Consider the following 25,012-nt stretch of genomic DNA (forward strand, 5'->3'; position numbering starts at 1 on the left):
CAGTGATGGAACCCAGATAAAAGATTGACTCTCATGTACCTACGACACCAGCAATATGTGTGACCATACCCTATGGACTATCATGGCTGGCTGTTAATGAGGGCTATGGGTCAAGCTGTACCCCACATGGTAGAATTGCTGGAAATGGTGACATGTACCTACCCAGGCTTGCAACATAACTGGGCACATCCACCTTAGTCTGGCAACCATTGCTGACTCCTGCCCTTTGTGGTGGTAGACTAGTTCTTCCTGTACCTTGAAAAATTATTGTTACACATCCACCAACTTAGACATATGTGGCATGGTGAGGCAATATTCTTTCAGACTCTCTCCTGTCACATGCTACATCTTCACCCAGGACCACATCATATGTAGGATGTTGTACTCCAATGTCGTCATCCCTTCCCAGCTGCAATACAGGTGTGACACATTAAGGCATGTGTATTGGCCAGGTTACCTTGCAGGACACACACCTATTCTGATCTCCTTGCTATGCCATGTCTTCCCATTCAGACACAGTGGCAGTGCAACCTACTCAGCCAGCGCTTACCATACATTGCACTATCAAGGGCCCACCAGGGCCATACACCATCTTTGGTTGCAAAACACATGGTCCTCTGGTGTGGATCACTTGTATTCACTTGTATTCACTTCAAACTCAGTCTGATTTACTACATAGCATGAGTTCTAGTGGTCCCTACCATGGCAGTTGACACCTGTGTCATCTCAACCCACACATGGGGACTGCTGCATGCTAAGTAGTGTCATGCCAGTTCATATACACATGGCTCTTGGCATGTTCCTATGTGTTGATACGTCACGTCCCATGCCTGACTCCCCTCTCAGGAGAGCTGTTTCTCCTCTTACAAACCCAGCCCATTCCATTGCTTTATAGTCCAGATTTGTGTGAACTTGCCCAAGTAAGACACAGTGGACTCATTGTGCAAGGTGGCCTGCATTGTCACAGTCAGGGTGGGCAGGGTTCAAGTGTCCATGCATGATGTATTGTTCCAGTCAATGTTTTTTGCTTTGTATTGCAGGACCTGTAGTTCTGGTGGATCATGTTGTACATTCCACTACACATGCCCTTAAACAAAGGTGGACCTGGACTGGTGCTGCCCTTCACACATGGAATGGAGAAACATGGCAGAACTGGACAGATGTTCAACATGTAAATGGGCAGTGGGATTGACATTTCTGTGCCATTTAAAGGGACACGAGTCAGATTAATGCCCTTTGTCCTGCACATAGCTTAGTGGAGTGCTGGGACATAGCTAGTTTCATTGCACAACATGACATTTTTACCCACATTGCCCCTTGCTGGTAATTACCCTGTGGCTCTCCTTGATCCTTGTGGCCAGCACTGTCCTGTGCTGGTACTCCTGCCACCAACTCTTCTGGGATGAAAGCTGCCACCTGCTCCTTCAAGGCATTCAGCTCCTCCGGGCCTGCTGGCCTCCCTCCTCCAGTCGGCGTGGCTGTCTTCTGGTTGTTTCGCCAGTTTCTCTTTCATCCGGTGCTTGTAGTAGTGCCAGCATATTTTACAATAAGTGACAGTCCTCTATGCTTGTTCCACACTTTTGATCTTCTCCAGTACAGAATGCCCAATGACCTCTCTCGTCCCTAGTGGCAACTTAAAGGTGAGAAAGAACTGATGTTGGTACTCTGTCACCTGAGTGATCAAGATGCCATTCTCCTCCTCACTGAAATTGTATTTCCTCTACATCTTCCCCTGGGAGTCTTTCCGGATATCCAGGCTTACGCTGGAGTTTTTGTCCTGGCATCTGCTCTCTGCACCTTGGCTTTATACCAGATGCATATTTTTTTCTACTCTTTTTGACATATCACGCAATGAAAAGTAATGTTAAGGTGGTTTGTGTCTCATTATGGGTATCAAACCTGCCTTATGTCTCTTTCGCTCCTGATCCGTCTGTTTCCGCTGCAACATCACACCCACAGATGCATCAACTTTTTGTAAATGCATCGTGGACTTTACACCATGGTATGCTGTACCGTAAATGCGGTGCATCCATGATGTTTACTTTTGACGTAGCTATGCGCAAGTCATTTTGACGCATTGCTGCTGCAATGCAGCTATGCATTGATTATTGTAAATGAAGGCCTGGTTCTCTAGTTGGCAGAAGTATACACCCTGTCCAAGCAGGGACCACATTTCTAGTCGGGTAAATCAGTTACACTCCCTAAATAATCTGTTTTCTCCTGCTGAAAGCTTGGTACAGAGCAGGTAATTACAGCAACACAGTGAAAGTCACCAGAAAAAGACTCCACACCAGGTTAGAAAAATAGATGCTATTTATCTGATTAGAAACAAGACCAGAATGACAACAAATCTAATCAGTAGAAGTCAAGATTTTAATATTTAGAGATTAAGCCCCTCATTCCAACCCTGGCGGTCTATGACCGCCAAGGTGGATGTCATCTGAAGCCCCGCCAACAGGCTGGCGGTGCTTCATTTGGCATTCCGTACAGCCGCGGTCGCCCAGCCGGGTCCGGCGGTTTCCCGCCAGATTTCCCCCGGCTGGGAGAATCCTCCATGGCGGCGCTGATGGGGATTCCGACCCACTTCCCGCCAGCCTGTTTCTGGCGGTTTTCACCGCCAGGAACAGGATGGCGGGAACGGGTGACGTGGGGCCACTGGGGACCCCTGCACTGCCCATGCCACTGGCATGGGCAGTGCAGGGGCCCCCTAACAGGGCCCCAGCATGATTTTCACTGTCTGCATAGCAGACAGTGAAAATCGCGACGGGTGCAACTGCACCCGTCGCACCCCTGCAACACCGCCGGCTCCATTCGGAGCCGGCTTCTGTGTTGCAGGGCCTTTCCCGCTGGGCCGGCAGGCGCTCCTTTGGCAGGCGCCCGCCCGCCGGCCCAGCGGGAAAGCCAGAATGGCCTCCACGGTCTTTTGAGCGCAGAGCGGCCAAATGGCGGTGACCGCATGGCGGGCGGCGGCGGTCAGAATGACCGCCTAAATGCTTAGAAGTTTATAGCAATAGAAAGGTTACGTGAGGTTGCGAGGGAAAAGTGCAAAGTTAAAATGCAGGTCAACCACGAAGGAGGGTAAGCAGGCTACAGAACCCATGCAAGGTCCCCTGAAACAGGAGCATTGGAAGAGCAATTTGTTGTCGTCGGCGCTACGATGAGTTGATATTTTTCCCACACTCAGGGCGATGTGCCATCGTCAGGTACTGTAGAAGTGAATGTGATGCGTCATCGGCAGGCCCACAGAGCTTTGTCATTGGGTCAGGCAGTGGTGAAGCTTCTGTCATCAGGTACTCACTGCATCATCGAAGGGGGTGTGAAGCTGCATTTTTTCTGCAGCACTCAGGGCGATGCATCGCTGTTGGAAAATGGGTTATTGGTAAGGGCAGGTAGGTACCTACACTTAGCAACAGGCCACTAACCTCCACTTAGGTCCAGTTAGGTCTCAGTAAATTAAACCCAGCTCAACCCTTGGTAGCTTGGCAACAAGCGTCACAGGTTAACTTATGAGACAGAGTGTAAAGCAATCAAATATCACAAAACAGTAATTAAATAAAACACAGGAAACAGTTTAAAAATCCAAAACCAATTTATTTTTATCTTTAAAATGACACAAAAACGAACAAAATCGGATAAGGGGAGCCGGAGATATGAATTTTTAAAGAATTATTATTATTTATTTAGCGCCTAGAAACAAAAAAGGGCCAATCGGGTCATCTGGTTGCACCTCGACTGGGGCAAAGTCAAAGTTTAAGGCCGACCGCGATGGAGCCCGGCTCGGCTACAGCCCGCTGGAGGCCTCGGTCAAAAGTTTACCTTCTCACTTAGTCGTTTTTCTGAAGATTTTCTTCAGCGGGACGAACCTGCCAGTCCAATCCGACCTCCTGGAACTCTTCTCCGGATACGCGTTGCGGGAGCCCTCGGTGGAGATTTTTACCTTCGGACTTAGTAGTTTTTTCAAGGTGAAAATCCTTCGACTGGGGTAAACCTGGATCTTGATCCAACGTCCTTGGAGCCCTCCTCGGATATGCTGGCTGGGAGGTCCCAATAAACTTTGTACGTTTGGACTTAGTCTCTTTGTTGGAGATTTTTCTTCACCGGGACGAACCTGAAAATCAGGCCGGGTCGTGGTTGAGGCAAGCCGGCTAGAGTTGCCGCGGCGGGTCGGTCCCTCTATGGAGCTTTTTTTCAAAAGTTCTTCAAACTTCTCCAAACTTCTGGATCATCTCCCAGATGTTACTTTAAGTTTCTTTTGGGGTCCACAGCTCACCCCAAGGTTCCAGAAGCTCTGAGATGATCCTTGGGGGGTGTGGACTACAACTCCCAGAATGCACCTGGTGCAAACTCCTTTTCGGCCACTGGGCAGTGGTCAGCTGGTTGATTTCTTCAGGATTTGGTGCAGGGGACTCTAGTTAGCAATTTTTCACCTGTAGCAAACAGGGAGTCCCTCCTTGAACCAGTTGAAGCCAGGCAAAGTCCTTCTTGTGGTGAAGCCCAAGTGTGCAGCTGGTGCAGTCCTTCTGAGTGCAGGTTCCAGGTGCAGGCCAGGGGTCCAGCAGGGCAGTCCTTCTTCTGTAGTTCTTCCTGGTAGGGATGTGGTAGGGAACTGAGGTGGGGGTGCAGGTCTGCCAGTTTTATCCTTGCTCCTGGGTGAAAAACAGGGGGGGTCCTGGTTCTCCAATCAGGTGCAGGGTCCTTCCCCCTGTGATGACCACTTCCTGGGATGTGTGGCAAAAATCAATCCCAGGAGGCAACATTCCTCAAAAATCCATCATGGCTGAAAGTGATTTTTGGAGGTTACATCTGGCTGAGCCCACCCACTAGTGTGGCTAAAAATCATAAACACACCCCTCTCCTGCCCTCTCCTAATCTAATCAAGGGGGCACCTAGTTGTCTGGGGTTGCAGGATGTGGGGGTGTTGCTGGGTTGCTCCAAATGTCCTTCTCTGCCTTTGAAGACCAGTTTGGCAGCCCTCCCCCTTCCTGCCTCACCATCTGCTGAGGGGAGATCCCCTCCCATAGGCACATCTCTTTGTGTGAAGTCAGGGCACTTCATACCTCATCAAGGCAACCTGGCCAGGCTGCCAGAGGCTGGCCAATCAGAGCACAGCAGCAAAAACAATGCACGGCTGAAGTTGGAAACTTTTCAGGTAAAGTTTAAAACTCTTTACCTGAACAAGTTATATTAAATCCAACAACTGGAAGTTGTGGGATTTACTATAACAATTAATTTGATACCAAACTCTTTGTATCTGTCACTTAAGGGGACTTTTAAAATTAAAATAAAGTCTCCCCATTCTAGCCTATGAAGGCCATTCACTACAATGAGGGAAAACAAATTTGGCTGTTTTTACCTCACCAGGGCTTATGAAACTATTTTTATAAGGCCCCTGCTTATAGTTGCATGGCACCCAGTCCTAGGGGCACATGGGGCACACCTTAGGGGTGACTTATATGTAACAATAAGGTAGTTTAAGACTTTGGAACTACTTTTAATTCCAAAATCGAATCTGCATATAACTTTAATTTAAAAGCAGCCAGCAAGGCAGGCCTGCCTTTAAAATGACACTGGGCACCTCAGCAGTGCACCTATGCGTGCACTACCTATGCTGGGGTCCCTAAACCTACATTCCATAGCATATACTAGGGACTTATAGATAGGTTGACTTAGCCAATTACAATTAGCCTAATTTGCATACTGATTTTACACAGAGCACAGGTCCTGGGACTGGTTAGCAGTACCCAGGGCACCATCAGAGTCAGGAAAACACCAGCCAAAAGGGGAAAATGGGGGCAAAAAGTTATGGGGCCTGTGCAATCAGCCCTGTTCTCTCACAATTGCTTTTTGTAGTTGCAGATGAATGCGTCGTGTTCTTGATGCAACACATTGATTTTTCTATCACACTTGGGACGATGCATCAGTTTTTGCAGTTTGCAGCTGCATAACCTACTCCTGTGGGCCCAGGGCTGGAGAGGGGCACCTCAGTCAAGGGTAAGACTCACAGGAGCAGATTCCAGCAGCACCAGGAGAGTTGTGAGCATTCTTTGATGTCCCTGAGAATGCAGAGAACAGGGGGCAAGTCAGCAAGCCCTTGGAGATTCTTGTTTGCAAGTATATAGGGAGCAAGTCCAGTCCTTCTTACTACAGGACAGAAGCAGCAGGCAGCAGGCCAACACAGCAGAGCTATCAGCAAAGTGGCATTCCCTCCTAGAACAGCAGCAGTAGGCCAAAACAGCAATGCAGTTGCAGAGTGGCAGTCCCTCATGGCAGCACAGCAGTCCTTTTTCCTGGCAGAGTGTCCTTTGTTCCAGTAGATATCTGATATGCAGGGACTTGGTGTCCAGTACGTATAACCAAAAAGGCCTTTAATGTGGGTAATACTTCATCACAGCCCTGTCTGCCAGGCTATCTGCGGGGGGTGATGAGTCCTATGTGCGGAGACAGGACAGCACCTATTGAAATGTAAGTGTCAGTCCTCCCCCTCCCTCTGCCCAGGAAGACCCATCAGTATGCAGATGAATGCAGATGCAGCTGAGTGTCCTCTTTTTGTGGCTTTCACAAATTGTAGGTGTCACCTAGCCCAAACCAGACGTGTATTTAGAGACAGATGAAGGCTCAGAATGGTTTGAGGTACGAAAATTCCAACTTTCTAAATGTGGCATTTTCAGACTAACAATTTAAAACCTGACTTCACCATTAGTTGTGATTTTAAATTGTGAGTCCAGGGACACAAAAGACCATATCTAATATCTTCCCAATTGGAAATTACACTTTAAAATATGTTATAAGGTAATCCTAATGCTATCATATAGGAGAGACAGACCTTGCAATAGTGAAAACGAATCTAAGAGTTTTTCACTATCTGGATGCTAAACTAAAAAGTGCATGTTGAACTTTTTGAATACACTACACCCTGCCCTTGGGGGTAACTAAAGTCTAACTCAGGGGTGACGTACATGTAATAAAAAGGAAGGTTTGGACCTGGCAAATGGGTACACTTGCCAAGTTGAAATGGCAGTTTAAACTGCACACACAGGCTCAGTAGTGGCGGGACTGAGACATGTTTGGAAGTCTAAGGGAGCGGGTGGCACAATAGTGATGCAGGCCCACTAGCAGCATTTTATTTACAGGCCCTAGGCACATGTGGTGCACTTTACTAGGGACTTATAAGTACAATAAATATGCCAATTTTGGAAAAGCCAATTTGACCATGTTTTAGAGTGCACAGATTCCTAAAAGCCAGCAAATATGAGACAGAAAGAGAAGAGGCAAGAGGGCAAAACGTTAGGGGAAGCCGCACAAAGGATGCCAGGTTTAAAACTACTGCACTGCTGAGCTTCACTGGTGAACTCACTGTCCTTTTGAACTGGGTGTCGAAGGTAAGAGTATTGCCAAAAATGACTCCTAGGTTTTTAGTGACGCAAACCGGAATAGGTAAGTGATCACACACCTCTCCCATTCTAAAAGTACAAGCAAATACAGAATAAAATGCAGAAATAGAAGATATAACACGGATTTCCGCATGTTATTTCATAATGTTGGCCCTTTATTTGGAAGAATACCACAAAATTAACCCGTTAGGTGTGGGTCACGAACAGTGGGCGACACCAGGGAGGGGGTTAGAAAATCCTCAGGTGCGTCGTACCCGAGGATTTGTTTTTCTTTTCACTCCCCGGGAGACACGGAAGCTTTTCCGTGTCTCCCCCGTCTCCCACCCGCCCCTTTGTGATGTCCGTCACATTGTTGTTTTCCCCATCGGAGCAGGAAGCGGCCGTAAGGCTGCTTCCTGCTCCGATGGGGAAACCGGCCCCAAACGTCCTTCCCCACGTTCGGGCAGGCCTCGTATGAAAGGGGAGACTCTCCCTTTTCATACAAGGCCTTCCTGAACACGTTTCCTGGTCCTCGATCGCAGCACAGCAACGCCACTAGACACCAGGGATTTCACTTGGGGGGGGGGGGTTTGAATATAATTTTAAAAAATATTTTTTTATATTGGGGTAGGTGTCCCGGGGGGGGGCGATCGCGCTTGATCGCGCCCCCCCAGTGGCTAATTATATTTTTTTTAAATAAGAAAATAAAGAATTTGACAGGGGGTCACTCGTGGGCAGGGCGACCCCCTGTGGGGGCAATACTTTTTTTAAATAGTTGTAGGGCTTCCTTGGGGGCATTTTGGCCCCCAAGGACACCCTGACACTCTTAAAAAAAAATATAGATCTATATATATATATATATATATATATATATATACTGTATATAGTCACCGAAAAAAAAAACGAGATATTGAGGCTCAAAAAAGTGGCGGTCCGACCATGGTTTCGGGAAAAGTAATAAATAAATCAAACAAATTCTTGTAGCAACAAGAAAGGTCAGGACACTTCCAGTGAAATTGAAGCTTTTACTAACATACAGATTCTTCCTCCCAACGCGTTTCAGCCGTAGCCTTGTTCACAGATGGGGGAACTTAGCACATTAGCATACAAATACCCAAAGTCAACAAAACTAAAGACAGACAAATGCAACACATACAGCAATTTGCTTTAGAAGCGTAGTGGCCATATTGAGCTTGTCACTGGTACATAAGATACCTTTCACAATTTAACATTATTCTTTATCTTAATATTACTCAGCCTATGTAGCAAACATATTAATTAAATTAATTGTTTGTTGTTATCCTTAATTGTTACACATTATATTTCATGGTATTCTTATGTCCTCTTATACTTGGTATGTACCATACTAATGTTCAAATCATATCCACTACAATACATTAAATATATACATGTGCTCATAACCCCATACTCAAAAGTCAAAAAAACCCTGTGCATAAAAAATCAATACTAATAATATCAATAAATATACATTATTCTATACCTAAAAGTAATTCAAAATTGAATACTCCACACTTATTACCCAACTTTTACCCAGAAGTAACTATCCAAGATGGCTGCTCATCTCCTCACTGGAGTTTAACCCTCCAAGTGAGAGTATCACCAATAATGATATATTTGGACTCCAGAATGCGCAAGGTTTTTTGTCTGTCACCACCCCGCATATTGCTCTTAACATGATCACATACCAAATACCTGAGTAATTTCTCATTCCCATGATGTACCTCTTGAAAATGTCTTGCTACCGGATAATTGCAATCATTATTCTGAATGGCTCTCATGTGGTCAAGGATTCTCTTTTTGGCCTTGTGAATTGTACTGCCCACATATAGCCTATCACATGGGCATCTCAAACAGTACACACAAAATTCAGTATTACAATTATAATGTCCTGTAATCCGATGTTTGTTTTGTCCATCACCCCAAATAACATCCGTGCAGTTGACACTGTATCTACAGGCTTTGCAGCGCTGGCAGCAATAGAATCCCTTAATAGGAGCCCCAGTCTGTATCATGCTGCCAGAACTCAGTACCATATTGTGGCTCAAATCATCACGTATAGATCTCCCTTCCCGGAATGTGATGGAAGGCAGATCCTGCACAACGCTTCTCAAATGGGAGTCCGTTTGCAGGATGTGCCAACTTTTCCTCAAAATTTGTCTTAACTGAAAGGCTTGATTTGAATAAGTAGTAATAAATCTTATTTTTTGCTCATCATCCTTCATTATATTTGGGGAATATAAGAGATCTGATCTGGTTTTTAGATCCACCTTATCAACTGCTGTCCTGATCATCCTGTCACTGTAACCTCTTTCCGAAAGTCTTTGACACATTACACTGGATTCCTGTTGGTAACTTTCATTAGTGCTACAAATTCTTTTGGCACGTAGCAACTCACCATACGGAATACTCCTAATAAGATTAGAAGGGTGAGCGCTACTTGCATTTAACAAGCTGTTCCCAGCTGTTGCTTTTCTATATAATTTAGTTGCCACCCGGTCGTTATCAATACTCACTTCAACATCCAGGAAATGAATTGCAGTCTTACTGTACTGTGCACTTAACTGTATATTAAACTCATTCATATTCAATAACGTTACAAATTCCATAGCTGACTTCTCATCTCCCCTCCATATTACAAAGATGTCATCGATATAACGACACCACAATACCACTTTGTCCTCAAAATCTTTTAAATCTTGGGATACTTGCTCCTCCCACCAGCCCATAAATAAATTTGCGTAGCTGGGAGGGAAGCAAGTACCCATTGCTGTCCCTTGTAGTTGTTTATATATTATATTTATATGTGTTGCATTTGCCTGTCTTTAGTTTTGTTGACTTTGGGTATTTGTATGCCAATGTGCTAAGTTCCCCCATCTGTGAACAAGGCTACGGCTGAAACGCGTTGGGAGGAAGAATCTGTATGATAGTAAAAGCTTCAATTTCACTGGAAGTGTCCTGACCTTTCTTGTTGCTACAAGAATTAGTTTGATATATATAGATCTATATCTATATAGATATATCTTTCTATGTAAATAGATATATCTATCTACATGGATATATCTATACATAGATCTATCTATAGATATATCCATATAGATAGATACATCTATTTACATAGATAGATCTATACATATATATATATATATATATATATGTATATAAATATATATATATATATATATATCACTTTTGTCAATGCATGTGTGGTTTCCCTTGGGGCTGCGATCGGCCCCCAGGAAAACCAGACCCACATATAAAAGTTATATATATATATATCATCATATATATATTATTTGCTACCAGTTGTCTTGCAGTTGCATCTTGCATCTTCAAAGCAATTCACATACTTCAACTGACGCATTTCAACTTTAGCTTTTAGGCAGCAATAAAAAAAGTCAAGTAAGTCTTGTGATAATGTTTCTGCTACAAAAGGATCAGACTTTTGTCTAGTGGCAGTTTTAGTGCCATAAAGAAGCGCCGAAGGTTTATATGCCTACTGCAAAGAGCAAATCTGTATTTTATGTAAATAGCTGAGTACATTAGTAAAGTCAGCCATTACCTGCGCTATAATAGAAATGAAATGTATGTGTGGGATGGGGGGGCGGCTATGGAGAGATGAAAGGCACTTTTGCTGGATGGTAATGAGAGAATCTGAGGAGGAGGACATGGGAGCACCAATAATGATTGTTGGTCTGGGCGCAGTAGGTGCTAAAGACTGTGACGAATGGTATGTGACCAGGTGTTTTTTTAGTGTCTTGAAAGAACATGCTGATTGAGGTGCAGGTAGGGTGGCCTTTACTGTTGCACGTATCACACACACCAGCAATTTTGTGACTGTCTACGTAGGCTAGTGTTTTAGAGCAACAGTTCAGCTAATAGCAGAGCTGCTGCTGACGCCGTCACTCGGGTTATAGAGGACAGCTCTGACATAGTATCAGAGACTGAGACAGCAGATACTGAGACAGCATCTGAGGGATAGGACAATGGCGCAGACTCTGGGAGTGATTTTTCAGTCGGAGAAGTCCCATTGGATAACTCATCTTCCAGTAAATGATGAGGGAGGTGATGAGGACAGTCCTGCTGTCCCTTCGCAAGCAGACTAAGCAACGGGGCAGTAGTGGGTTAGACCAACCCAGAGAGCAGGTAAATGAGGCGGCAAGCACAGAGAGAGAGTGCTCTCTTGGGAGCTCCCCAATTTAGTTCAGCCCCAAATTCCATCGCCTAAATCGTATTATGGAGACATCAGAATTATCTCTCACAAAACAAACTGGTTTTGTAAGGCAGGCACCTGTGTTTTGGTCCTGGGTTCGGTGGCCATATAGGAAAACATACTAAACCCAAACATTTCTTCGAAAATAGACATCCGGGGGTGTTCACAGAGGTGTGACTTGTGCGGATTCCCCAAAGGTTTCTTACCAAGAATACCCTGCAAAGCTGAAATGATGAATAAAAACTCAATTTTTCTTGCATTTCTGTCACACAAACTACAGGAATATGCTGGGACCCAAACAATTCCTACCACCCAGTGATTCTTCACCTGTCCTGATAAAAACACTACCCCACTTGAGTGCCTATACCTAGTGCCTGCGTCAGGAATGGATCCCCCCAGGGTCAACAGTTGCCTCATGTAAGGACCAACATTGACCGTTGTGTGATCTATTCCTGTCGCGGGCACTAGGCCTACCCACACAAGTGAGGTACCATTTTTATCAGGAGACTTGGGGTAATGCTGGGTGGAAGGAAATTTGTGGCTCCTCTCAGATTCCAGAACTTTCTGTCACCGAAATGTGAGGAAAAAGGGTTTCTTTGGCCACATTTTGAGTTTGAAAAGGATTCTGGGTAACAGAACCTGGTGAGAGCCCCACAAGTCAGCCCATCCTGGATTCCCCGTGGTGTCTAGTTTTAAAAAATGCACAGGTTTGGTAGGTTTCCCTAGGTGCCGGCTGAGCTAGAGGCCAAACTCTACAGCTAGGCACTTTGCAAAAAACACGTCAGATTTCAGTGTAAAAATGTGATGTGTCCATATTGCCTTTCCTGTCACAAGCATTAGGCCTACCCACTCAAGTGAGGTACCATTTTTATCGGGAGACTTGGGGGAACACAGAATAGCACAATAAGTGTTCTTGCCCCTTGTCTTTCTCTACATTTTCTCCTTCCAAATGTAAGACAGTGTGTAAAAAAGACGTCTATTTGAGAAATGGCCTGTAATTCACATGCTAGTATGGGCATCCCAGAATTCAGAGATGTGCAAATAATGACTGCTTCTCAACACCTTATCTCGTGGCCATTTTGGAAATACAAAGGTTTTCTTGATACCTATTTTTCACTCTTTATATTTCAGCTAATGAATTGCTGTATACCCGGAATAGAATGAAAACCCATTGCAAGGTGCAGCTCATTTATTGGCTCTGGGTACCTAGGGATCTTGATGAACCTACAAGCCCTATATATCCCTGCAACCAGAAGAGTCCAGCACACGTAACGGTATATTGCTTTAAAAAATCTGACATTGCAGGAAAAAGTTACAGAGTAAAACATGGAGAAAAATTGCTGTTTTTTTCAGCTCAATTTCAATATTGTTTTATTTCAGCTGTTATTTTTAGGATCTACACAAATGACCCCTTGCTGAACTCAGAATTTTGTCTACTTTCCGGAAATGCTTAACCTTCCAGGATCCAGTATTGGTTTCACACCCATTCCTGTCACTAACTGGAAGGAGGCTGAAAGCACCAAAATAGTAAACATGAAGTATGTCCCAGTAAAATGCCAAAATTGTGTTGAAAAATGTGGTTTTCTGATTCAACTCTGCCTGTTCCTGAACGCTGGGAAGATGGTGATTTTAGCACCACAAAACCTTTGTTGGTGCCATTTTCAGGGAAAAAACCACAAGACTTCTTCAGCAGCCCTTTTTCCCCATTTTTAAAAAAACTAAAAACTAAATTTTAGGTGTATTTTGGCTAATTTCTTTGTCTCCTCCAGGGGAACCCAGAAACTCTGGGTACCTTTAGAATCCCTAGGATGTTGGAAAAAAAGGACACAAACTTGGCATGGATAGCTTATGTGAACAAAAAGTTATGAAGGCCTAAGCGCGAACTACCCCAAATAGCCAAAAAAGGGCTCAGCACTGGAGGGGAAAAGGCCCAGCAGCTAGGAGGTTAACAAAAAAATAAATGTTGAAAACAGAAATCTCGAAGTATAATGATAAAGCAGTGCAATTCAGGGTTCTGAAGCACTATTAACACATGGGTTATATGCATTATGTACTCAATTCAAAACAGTCCCCTGTGATGCTGCACCAGGGACTGTTTTGAAATAGTTGCAATACAATACATTTGGTTGTCTAACTGCACTAATTACCCAAAATATGAAAAGGGAGCACCTTTCTTTCACATTACTGTGCAGCCTGAGTTTATGAGGTGTTGATCAGTAGGCGTGAGTGGGCTATAAAACAATCAGAAGGCAATATATTTAGATGCAATGAGATATTGTTAACTTAAAAGGGGTTAGTGGTTCAGAGTAAAGTAAAAAGTGAATACAGTTTGAGGTTTTAAGGCACGAAACTCAAGAGGGGCATAGGGTGGTAAAGTACCACCACAATATAATGCAGGCATTAGAAGGTAGGGCACACTTGAATTAGGTGATTGTACATGTGAGGCCACTGTACCATTTAATCGTGTAAGAAAACCCCCCAGGTAATAGAAAAGGCAGGAGAAGAAGGTGGGTGGATGGGTGGCATTTTCAAAGGTTGATGGCACTATGGACCTCTGACAACCTGCTCTTTCAGCATAAAAGTAAGAAACTGGATTACTGGTCGAGGGGCGTGACACCCGACCCAACTAGCAACCACAGTCCTATTCAGGACACAAGCAAACCCTTAATTAACCTGTGCTTTACCTTCTGGTAGCTTGGCACAAAGCAGTCAGGCGTAACTGAAAGGCAAAAGTTAAAGTACTTATGCAGCACCTCAAACACCAGTAAAGTAAAAACACAACAAAAGAATAATCCCACACCAATTTAAAAAATAAAGTGGATTTTTTTTTTTAAATGACTATAATCCAATCAGTAGAACTGGAAACTGGAGATATGCAACTTTGAGGACTTAAGAGGAAATAGAGCTAAAAAAACAAAGTAGCAACTGTGTTCATCTGATTGCGCTGGACCAATACAAAGTCACATGTTCAGGCCAATCATAATGGAGTGCAGGCCAGCTACAGGGATCCTCAAAGGCCCGCTGAACAAGATTACCTTAAATCCTGTTTGCAAAGAGATGAAGAGCCCACTGTGAAGGATGCATCCCACAGCAGACACAATGCAAGGTCCATACAAAGACATGTGCAGCAGTTCAGGGGACCTGTGAAGTATGATTTGATGTCCTTGTGTGGAGATGGATCATGCAGCTGTGGTTCTGATCAGCTTTTTTTGGGTGAGGCGTGGTGATTGCGTGGAGATGCAGTAGGTACAATGGACTGTGATGGGTGTTGCGAAGATCTTGCATCAGGAAAGTGCATGCATCATCAGAGATGCACTCGTTCCAAGTGTGATGTCGAGTAGCAAAGGTGATGCAATGGTTTTGTAGGAGATGTGTTGTGAAGGAGATTAATTGGTTCTGCTGGATACACAGGTGCACTGGCAAAGCACCTTCAGGACTACGTCCACGGGTGCAGGGCTTGAGTGGCACCACTGAAGAAAGCAGGACTGACAGATCTCAGATTCCAGGGGCTGGGTTTACGGTTGCTGAAAATGTGTTATGTCCCTGAGGTTTCTGATCCGGAGGCCAGACAACTAGTCTTGGAGTCACTTTGCTGTGCAGATCCAATACTTCTCACCCAGATAAGAGGGCAGGACGGCAGGGGGTTGGTATAGCAGGGCAGCCATCCTTCAGAGCAACAGTCCAGCTGAGTGGCAGACCTTTGAGCAGCACAGCAGTTCTTCTTCCTGGCAGAGACCACATGTCCAGAAGCATATAGAAGAGTTGGGCCTAAGGGCCCAACATTTATACTTGGTGCCCTCTGTGGAGGAAGCTTCTAGAGGTTTCGCCCCTCCTGAGGTGTCAGGCATCCCCTTCCTCCCTTGCCTGGTCCCAGCTTATCTGGGGTCACAAAAGACCAGTCTTAAACTCTTCGTCAGAGGACTCAGGCATACCTTTTGTAATGGTAAGCGTGGTAGATGACAGCCCTTCCCCCTTGTTAACTCAGAGTGGCTCATTCTGCCAAACCTATTTTCCCTTTGTCTTAATGTCTGGGAGCAGTACACAAGGACCAACTTCCAGCTACACCATGTCATGTGACCCAGGATCAGGCTGCAGACACCAAATAGTAAGGACAAGAAAAAGGCAACTTTCTAAAAGAATTTTTTTTCGAAATGTGATGAAAAATATGACTTTAATTTTGAAGAGGGATTTGAATTACAATTCTTTAGACACCAAACTTGAGCAATCTATCTGCTCTCAATCGGAAGTTACCACATATTAAATGTAGTAAGTTAGCCCAATGTTATCCTTTGGGAGAACTAACGCTCACAGTAGTGAAAAGCAGATTTCAGAGTTTCCACCACCAGGAGATATAAAAGTTAAACGTACATGTCTATTTTTTAAAAATACACTGCACCTTGACCTCTGGACTGTGTTCGGTGTACCGTAGGGGTGATTTATATGTATTAAAAAGGGAGGTGTGGACCTGACAAGCAGCTTACATTGCCAGGTCAAACTGGTAGTTTAAACTATACATACAGACTGCAAAGGCAGACCTAAGACATGTTTAAAGGACTACTAAAGTGGGGTTCTTCCGACCCATGACTAGCATTTAATCCACAGGCCCCAGGGCACACGTAGTACCACTTTACCAGGGATGTACAAGTAAATTAAAAATGTCAATTGAGTGTAAGCCAATTCTACTGTATTTAAAGGAGAGAGCGCAAGCACTTTAGAATTGGTTACCAGAGGTACAGTTTGCAGAGTACTAAAAACCAACAGTAATGAGTTTAGAAACAGAGAGGGTGAAAGCAAAATGTTTGGGGATGACTCTACAGAAAGGGCTAAGTCCAACATAACACCCCTCCAGTCAAAATCCAGAGCAGACTAATCAGTACTTTAATGGTCTTTCCTGTTTAGGAGATAGAACATGAACAATGGCCCTGCAATGCAGGTACATTTTTCAGTTCTATGCCTCTCTGAACTTAGTTGGATCCCTCTGTCTTCCTCTCCTGAGTCACTGAACTGATCCATGGGGAACTCTTCTCCTCATCTGTGGAACCCATACGTGCAGCACCTAACCTTAACTTACTCACAGATGCATCCCAGTAGTCATACACTACCACCATGGACAGCAAAGTGGTATGGCCCACTCCTCCCCTTAGATTAGACTTCTGTTCCCAACCCAAGGAAAACTGTGCCCATAAGGACAGCAAACAACAGGCCACTGGCAGCTGTCTGTGTCAAGTTCCAGGCACCAGGATATCCAAGGTTCTCTGACCTCTTGGGTTCCTCTAACTGGGGGGCAACCACACGTGTTAAGCACTCTTCTTCCACTCACCTTCTCATCAGTCCAGGGTGGTAGCCTGAGATTGGCCACTTTAGCCCAGGGCCCGTACCCTGTGGCTGAACAGGTACCTGGTGAGCTGTGAGGGAAAGATGACCGCCTCAAGATGACACACTCTGTCTGTGTCATGCAGCTGTCAGCCTGACACAGGTCTCCAGCACTCTTTCTTCATGACAGCACAGGGAGTGCCTCCAGGTGGGAAGTGGCTGCATCAATGTTGGTCTCTGTGTGTTATGTTCTCAGAGCGGCAACCTCTGATCCAGTAGTCCTCCCACTGTGGACTGTTTCCACCTCCTGCCCTCCATATGAGCATCTGTACTCACTTTGGGAGTGGTACTCTGAGAAAACGGAACTGTCAGGGTACCCTAGGTGGTTGCCCTTTCCAGGTCACCTGACTCCTGGAGCAACTCATTCACCAGAATGCAGTCATTCGGCATCTGGGGACTAACTACTCCAGAGATAGCAGGGCTAAGGGGTGGAAAGAGTCCTACCCCTGCATCTGAGTTGCCCTGCACACCTGGCTGGTGTACTGCTCTGGGGAAAACAGCATTTCCACTATCATGGTCTGGCTAGCCCTGGTGTCCCTTGGAGCAGTGACAGGGATCCCATTCACTTTCACCTAGTTCAAGTAATGACCCCCACCCTCAGGGATCACAGTCTCTCCCTCTGAGTCTATCTGCTAGCTAACAGAGATCATGGGATAATATATGACCTGCCCCTGGGGACTACCTAGCCCTATGGTCACATTGGTTACCCCTGTAGAGTTCCCCCCAGTGAGCGATTTCTTAGGACAGAGAAAGAGACAGAAAGATAGAGTTCCCCTACTTGTATCTTAGCTGCAATTAAACCAGTGAGGTTGGAAATAGGGTGCCCTAGGCCACATCCCACCAGAAATGCCTCCCTGTTTCTCAGGAGGGGCTAGAAAATGCTTCCCCCCACTTTACTGTAGGACTTGTCTGGGTCACCTTTGAAATCCTCGTCAGTCTGCTGGAGGGAACCTGAACCACCCTTCATGGGGTCACTCCAAGGTGTCTTCTTATGGACCCTGGTGCTGAGCCAGAGGTCAGCCTCCTTTGCAAGCTTCCTGGGGTCAGTGAGCAGACTATTAATCAGGTGTTGCTGCAGATCTGCAAAAAAACACAGAGCATGTGCTCTCTTGTAATCATGTTATACAGACACTGATAACCCTTCACATCATAGCACTTCACCCAACTATCCACTGCCTTGGAAAATACATCTACACGATCCAGCCAGGAATGATGTGCCAACTTCTGGCTATCCCTAAACTTTTGCCTATACTTTTCAGGGGTGAGACCATATTTTGAGACATGGGTTTCCTTCATGGGGGAATACCTCATCCTGTCCCCCTGTTCCAGAGCCAGTAGAATGGCCCTGACCTCACTGAGTATATGCTAGACCCATTCCTCCTCAAGGATCCAAGGCATCTGCAATGCTACTTCATAAGCCTCAAACTATTTGTCATTGTTGTCCCCCACAATCAGATCAGACACCAGACCTTTAGGAATTTGAAGTATCTTGTCCCCAGAGGGCACTTTAGGTATGCTGCCACCATCACTGCTGGACTCTGCCTGTCTGGCCTTGATGTCCAGCTCCTTAAGTCTATGGTTAGCAGTGAAAAAGTATGCAGAGTACTAAAAGCCAACAGAAATGGGTTCAGAAAACTGGAGGATGAAAGCTTAAAGCTAAACAATTTAGGGATGATCCTGCAGAAAGGGACAAGCCCAACAATCAGTAAAAGGGATTCTCAAAATGGTACAACTTTTAACATGTGAGACTGCACCATATTTTTACTAAATGTTGGTTATAGTTGATTATTGTGTTGAGATACATGCCTTTTTTTGTGAACCACAATGGTGTCTCACCCTGTTCGATATGTGTATGATGATGTGACTGGTCCTCTGCGTTCCCACAGATTGCAAATGAAGTGTTCAAGGGAGCACAAGGGTGCATGAGAGGCTTGCTACCCATGTTAGGATCTACCCTTGATGGATGTCGACCATTGGGTTTTAGAGTTTTCTAAGGTGTTTAGTAGCTGTTAGGGGTCTCAGAGTTGGTTTCTCCACTTTTCACTTCATGTCCCCTAGTACTGCTCCTTACATAACCATTCCTTTATTATTTCTAAAGGCAAGTTCTGATATCTGCCTCAATCATCATCTTGAAACAAGAAGATGGAGAGACTGTCTATTGTTCCCTAGGAGCTGGTTCAATCAGGTAAGCCTTTGACCCATCAAGTGCAACACCTACATCCACTTCCATAAAGTAATTGTCTAAATGCAAGAATGAGACATCACAACTTGCAATGAAGAGCTAATTTCTCTTCTGAACCCTAAAGTTAGAAGGACCTTTTGACTCGTGACTGGTTTCCATATTGATGTAGCACACTGAGAGGAAAATGCAGCTTGTTAGACTTTTCATCCTTGGCGCGGTCTCCCTTAACTTTTTGCCTCTGTTCCCCAGGTTGTTGATGTGTGCTGGACTCTGATTTTACTGTTTTTGTTACTCTGGGCACTTTACCACTGCTAACCAGTGCTAAAGTGCAAGTGCTCCTGTTTAAAATGTGTACGTAATTGGTTCTCCATGATTGGCATTTTTGTTTTACTGTTAAGTCCCTAGTAAAGTGCATTAGAGATGCCCAGGGCCTGTAAATCAAATTTTACTAGTGGGCCTGCAGCACTGGTTGTGCCACCCACACAAGTAACCCTGTAATCATGTCTCAGACCTGCCACTGCAGTGTCTGTGTGTGTATTTTTACATTGTAAATTCGACTTGGTAAGTGTACCCACTTGCCAGGCCTAAACCTTCCCTTTTCTTACATGTAAGGCACCCCTTAGGTAGGCCCTAGGTAGCCCCAATGGCAGGGTGCAGTGTATGGATAAGGTAGGACATATAGTAATGTGGTTTATATGTCCTGACAGTGAAATACTGCCAACTTCGTTTTTCACTGTTGCAAGGCCTGTCTCTCTCATAGGATAATATGGGGGCTACCTTTAAAAATGATTAAAGCGTAGATTCCCCTAGAGAGTAGATGGACATGTGGGGTTTGGGGTCCCTGAACTCACAATTTAAAAAAACATCTTTTAGTAAAGTTGATTTTGAGATTGTGCGTTTGAAAATGCCACTTTTAGAAAGTGAGCATTTTCTTGCTTAAACCATTCTGTGACTCTGCCTTGTTTGTGGATTCCCTGTCTGGGTCAGTTTGACAGTTGGGTTGTTTTTCACCTCACACTAGACAGTGACACAAAGGGAGCTGGGGTGTAACCTGCATTTCCTGATTAGCCATCTCTGCTAGGAGGGAGGGGTGGAGTGGTCACTCTCATCTGAAAGGACTGTGCCTGCCTCTGACAATGCAGACTCCAACCCCCTGGTGTGTGTCTGAGGCTTTGCCTGGGCAAGGCAGGATTTCACAAGTAGGTGTGAGTCCCCTTTGAAGAAAGGTGACTTCAAAGACTAAAATGGGTATAAGAAGGGCACCCAAATCTACAGACTTTAGAAACACTTCTGGAACCAAGAGGAACCTCTGCCTGGAGAAGGGCTGAATAGCTGAGGAAGAAGTGCTGCCCTACCTGTGACTGTGCTTTGTGGAGCTTTCCTGCAGTGCTGCTTCTGCCAGAGTAAGAGGGCAAAGACTGGACTTTGTGTGCCTTCCATCTTGTGAAGAAATCTCCAAGGACTTGATTTAGAGCTTGCCTCCTGTTGTTTGAAGTCTCAGGGACAGCAAAGACTTCTCTCTGCGAGCACCTGGAGTCTCTGGAGAGACTCCTGCTCTGACAAGTGGTTCCCTATCCAGTCCCTGGCCCTTGAAAGGAAAGCTGGTGGAAATTCAAGGAAATCGACTTCGGACGACTCCGGACCGACGCCGCTGCTGAATCCGGTGACGCCGCCTGCACCTGACGCGTAACCTTCGCTGGAACGCGACGCTCTTCGCAGGCCCGACGCCGCTGCATCCCCGCTGAAGTCCGCGGCTCCGTGGAAGTCGCCGCACCACGTCGTGACCGACGCCGCTCGAAGCGCGTGGATTCAATGTTTCGCACATACGCTGCGATCCCCGATTTTGCGCATCGGCTTGTTTTCACTCTTCACCAAAGGTACTGTACTTGGGGGTCTACACGACTCCGTGTCCGGCGCCGCTGGTGTCAGCTTGTTGGGAACGACTCCGTCACGACGCCGTGTTAACATCTCATTGAAGCATTTTTGTTTCTAAGCGCTATTTTTTTTGTTTAATCTTTAAAAATTCATAACTTGACTTGTGTATGTTGGATGTTTGTCGTTTTGGTCTTGTTTTGTTTAGATAAATATTCCCTATTTTTCTAAACTGGTGTTGTGTCATTTTGTAGTGTTTTTATTAAGTTACTGTGTGTGTTGGTACAAATACTTTACACCTAGCACTCTGAAGTTAAGCCTACTACTCTGCCAAGCTACCAAGGGGGTAAGCAGGGGTTAGCTGAGGGTGATTCTCTTTTACCCTGACTACAGTGAGGGTCCTTGCTTAAACAGGGGATAACCTGACTGTCAACCAAAGACCCCATTTCTAAAACAGCTCAACCTAATTTATTTCTCAAACGTTTGGGGGTAACTTTGATTCTTAGTGGACAGTTGAGTTTGGGCCAACAACCTTCAGGATGCAAGCTGCCATGTTTAAAATATTCAGTATTCACATTCAGCTTCAAGGACCTCAGCAGAACTGCATGGTGGAATGAGAGTATTGAAAGCAGAATTCATGACTGTTTCTTATTTAGTAGTAAGGTCTATTTTGCCATGACTGAAGAGACGACGTTGCTACTGCTGAAAGACCAAGGAGGTGAGCTACCTCACATGTAAAGGACCTGTCTTGTTCAGCCAGAGCTTGACTTCAGTGCTTAGAAAAGTCTAACAGTATGTTGGTAAGATTTTGTACTGTGTTTATTTCACAAAAATGATGCAAATCAACGCAAAATCTTTTTTTTACCTATTTACTTTCCAGCACAAACTTGCATTAATTAGCACCAAGGGGGTATTCAATGGGTGGTGTATGGGAGTTCCCATGCAACCACCCAAGGTTTCTGATACAAAACCCTATTTACTAAAAAAGTAGGCATGGTTTTGAGTCGAACAATAGCGCCCATTCCAACAGGGCGCTATCAAGCAGAAAAGCTTTTATTTCTCCTTTTTTTCCTACTTTGCTTGTGTGCTGCATTATACAGCACACAAAGTGGGAAAAGTTTAAAAGTCATTCTAAGCATAGTACTTTGTACTGGAAGGCTGTCCTTCCAGTACAAAGCCTATGCTAGACTCACGCAGACACCCTTGCACTATGGTGCTTAGGTGTGTACATGGCACACTACATCAAATTTCTGTTCCAGCGCTAGGGAGAGGGGAGGATTGTGCCTCATTTCTGTAAATGTGGTGCTCTCTTGCTCTCTCCTTCTCACACAGTGCAGCACAGCATTTTTAGCTGCTTCACCGCATGACAATTTAGTGAATCTAGGCCTGAGTTTGCCACCTGAGAGAAGGTGACCCTTGCCTAGACCTACTTGTAGTTCTACCCTGATGTGCATGCATCACTGTGTTATTGACTCTTGAAAGCATTTAATGTGGCTATTGACAATGCAAACCCTTGCATGCCTGTTCACTGCAACTGACACTGCTTTGTTCAGTGATGCACCCCGTGCACTTGTCAGCACCCAGTTCTCACCTGAGCCTGCGTTCTGCACACTAAGGCCCTTATTTATACTTTTTTAGCTCTGCATTTGCGTAATTTTTTTACGCAAAAGCGGTGCAAACTTACAAAATACATTTATATTTTGTCAATTTGCACTGCTTCTGCATAAAAAAATGACGCATATGCTGCTATAAAAACGTATAGATATGGGCCTAGAATGCTACACCGCTTCTACAATGATTGTGCGTGCATGTTCCACCTGTTCTTCTGTGATTGATGATCATATAAGCCTGTTTACTGCACCATGCTTTTGCCACTACTTCTTTCACCAATTATACCTGTGTGAGTCTGTGGATTGCAACCCTCCACCTACAGCTGAAGAACTCTTCCTCATTTCTCCAAGTGCTGGAATGATGGGTGGGCCTGTTCACTCACCTAGGCAAATGTTGTTTCCTTCCACCTGGTCTGGGCTACCTCTACAACCTTAGCTTGAAGGTAGTAACCTCAGAACCATTTGGCCACTATCAAGCAGCCTTACTGCTGTTTGGGGCACTTATGTAGCTGTTAAAGGAGACAAATGGAAAATTGAACAAGATAAAAAAAAACTGTAACAAACAATACTTACGAGCAGTTTTGCACTCAGCTATAAGAGGAGATTGAGTGCCATTGTCATATTCCTTTATCATTGTGTATACACTTAAGACACAGCCTAGTTAGAATGCACATTTGATTTCATAAACAATAAGCTAATTCTTCAACACTTTTTAAAGTTATTGAGAATGTTTCCTTAATAATAAAGTACGGATATGTGTATTGTGACTGACACAAGTGCTGCCTGATCAAGCCTTCAGGTCCAAATCCTAGTATAATCCTAGATTGTTGTGATTCACTGTCTCCTGAAAGGAGAACCAAAGCATACTGAGAAGGTTCATTGCAATCCCTTGACCTAGAATAACTACCTGGTTAGCATTTTTCAATTGTCCCATTTTTGCTGTACCTAGGTTTGTGCTCTTTTAGTGTCAGTTCAAGCTGTGCAGTCTCTGCATTGTTCCTGAAGCATTTACATTTTTTACTTGTGAAGTGTTGCGAGGATTTCTAGATATGTTCTGTGTTGGTTACTTGAATGATATTTTGAATTATTCAGACTCCATAGACTGATATATAAACCATGATTAAGCAGCTTCACAGTAATTAAGAGATCATAATCGCTTGGCTGGACGCATAAATGTGTTTTCTTCGGTACAATTTGGGGTGCAAAATCATACTATTAAGATAAATAAAAAGAAGGTTTCAGAAATTGTTCAGTGGCCATCACAAATCATTAAGGCCAATTCGAGTCTTTATGCTTTGCCAATTTATGAATGAGGTTCATTTGCCAGTTTTCCTAAATTATAACAACCATTACTAAAGCATTATATAAGGGAGCAGTCTTTAAGTGGTCAAAAGAATCAGGTTGGGCTTTTAGTCACTAAAGAATGACTTTCTATTGCCATATTTTGCAACACCCTTTTGCAGAGTGACACTTTATGGAAAGGTTATGTTTTCCCTCAGATCAGGGATCAGTGTACAGAACAGATTCACACAGTCTCCTCAATCTCTAATATTATTCCACCAGCAGAGCTAAAATACGCTATCATTGAAGTCTTTTGAAGATTGTAGACATTGGTGGTCATTCTGACCCTGGCGGTCTTTGACCGCCAGGGCGGAGGACCGCGGGAGCACCGCCGACAGGCCGGCGGTGCTCCAATGGGGATTCCGACCGCGGCGGTAAAGCCGCGGTCGGACCGGCACCACTGGCGGGGTCCCGCCAGTGTACCGCGGCCCCATTGAATCCTCCGCGGCGGCGCAGCTTGCTGCACCGCCGCGGGGATTCCGACCCCCCCTACCGCCATCCAGATCCCGGCGGTCGGACCGCCGAGATCCGGATGGCGGTAGGGGGGGTCGCGGGGCCCCTGGGGGCCCCTGCAGTGCCCATGCCACTGGCATGGGCATTGCAGGGGCCCCCGTAAGAGGGCCCCTACATGTATTTCACTGTCTGCTGTGCAGACAGTGAAATACGCGACGGGTGCAACTGCACCCGTCGCACAGCTTCCACTCCGCCGGCTCGATTCCGAGCCGGCTTCATCGTGGAAGCCTCTTTCCCGCTGGGCTGGCTGGCGGTCTGAAGGCGACCGCCCGCCAGCCCAGCGGGAAAGTCAGAATTACCGCCGCGGTCTTTCGACCGCGGAACGGTAACCTGACGGCGGGACTTTGGCGGGCGGCCTCCGCCGCCCGCCAAGGTCAGAATGAGGGCCATTATCTGTTAAGGGCAGAGCACACTATAAACCTCAACACCTTATCTTGTGGCCAGAATTAGCAGTTCTTAAAATCAACCAAGTCACTGATTCCTCATCAAGTCAGGTGAACATTGTTATTTTCTAGTTATG

This window comes from Pleurodeles waltl, chromosome 1_2 (genome assembly GCF_031143425.1).
Source record: "Pleurodeles waltl isolate 20211129_DDA chromosome 1_2, aPleWal1.hap1.20221129, whole genome shotgun sequence".
NCBI lineage: Eukaryota > Metazoa > Chordata > Amphibia > Caudata > Salamandridae > Pleurodeles > Pleurodeles waltl.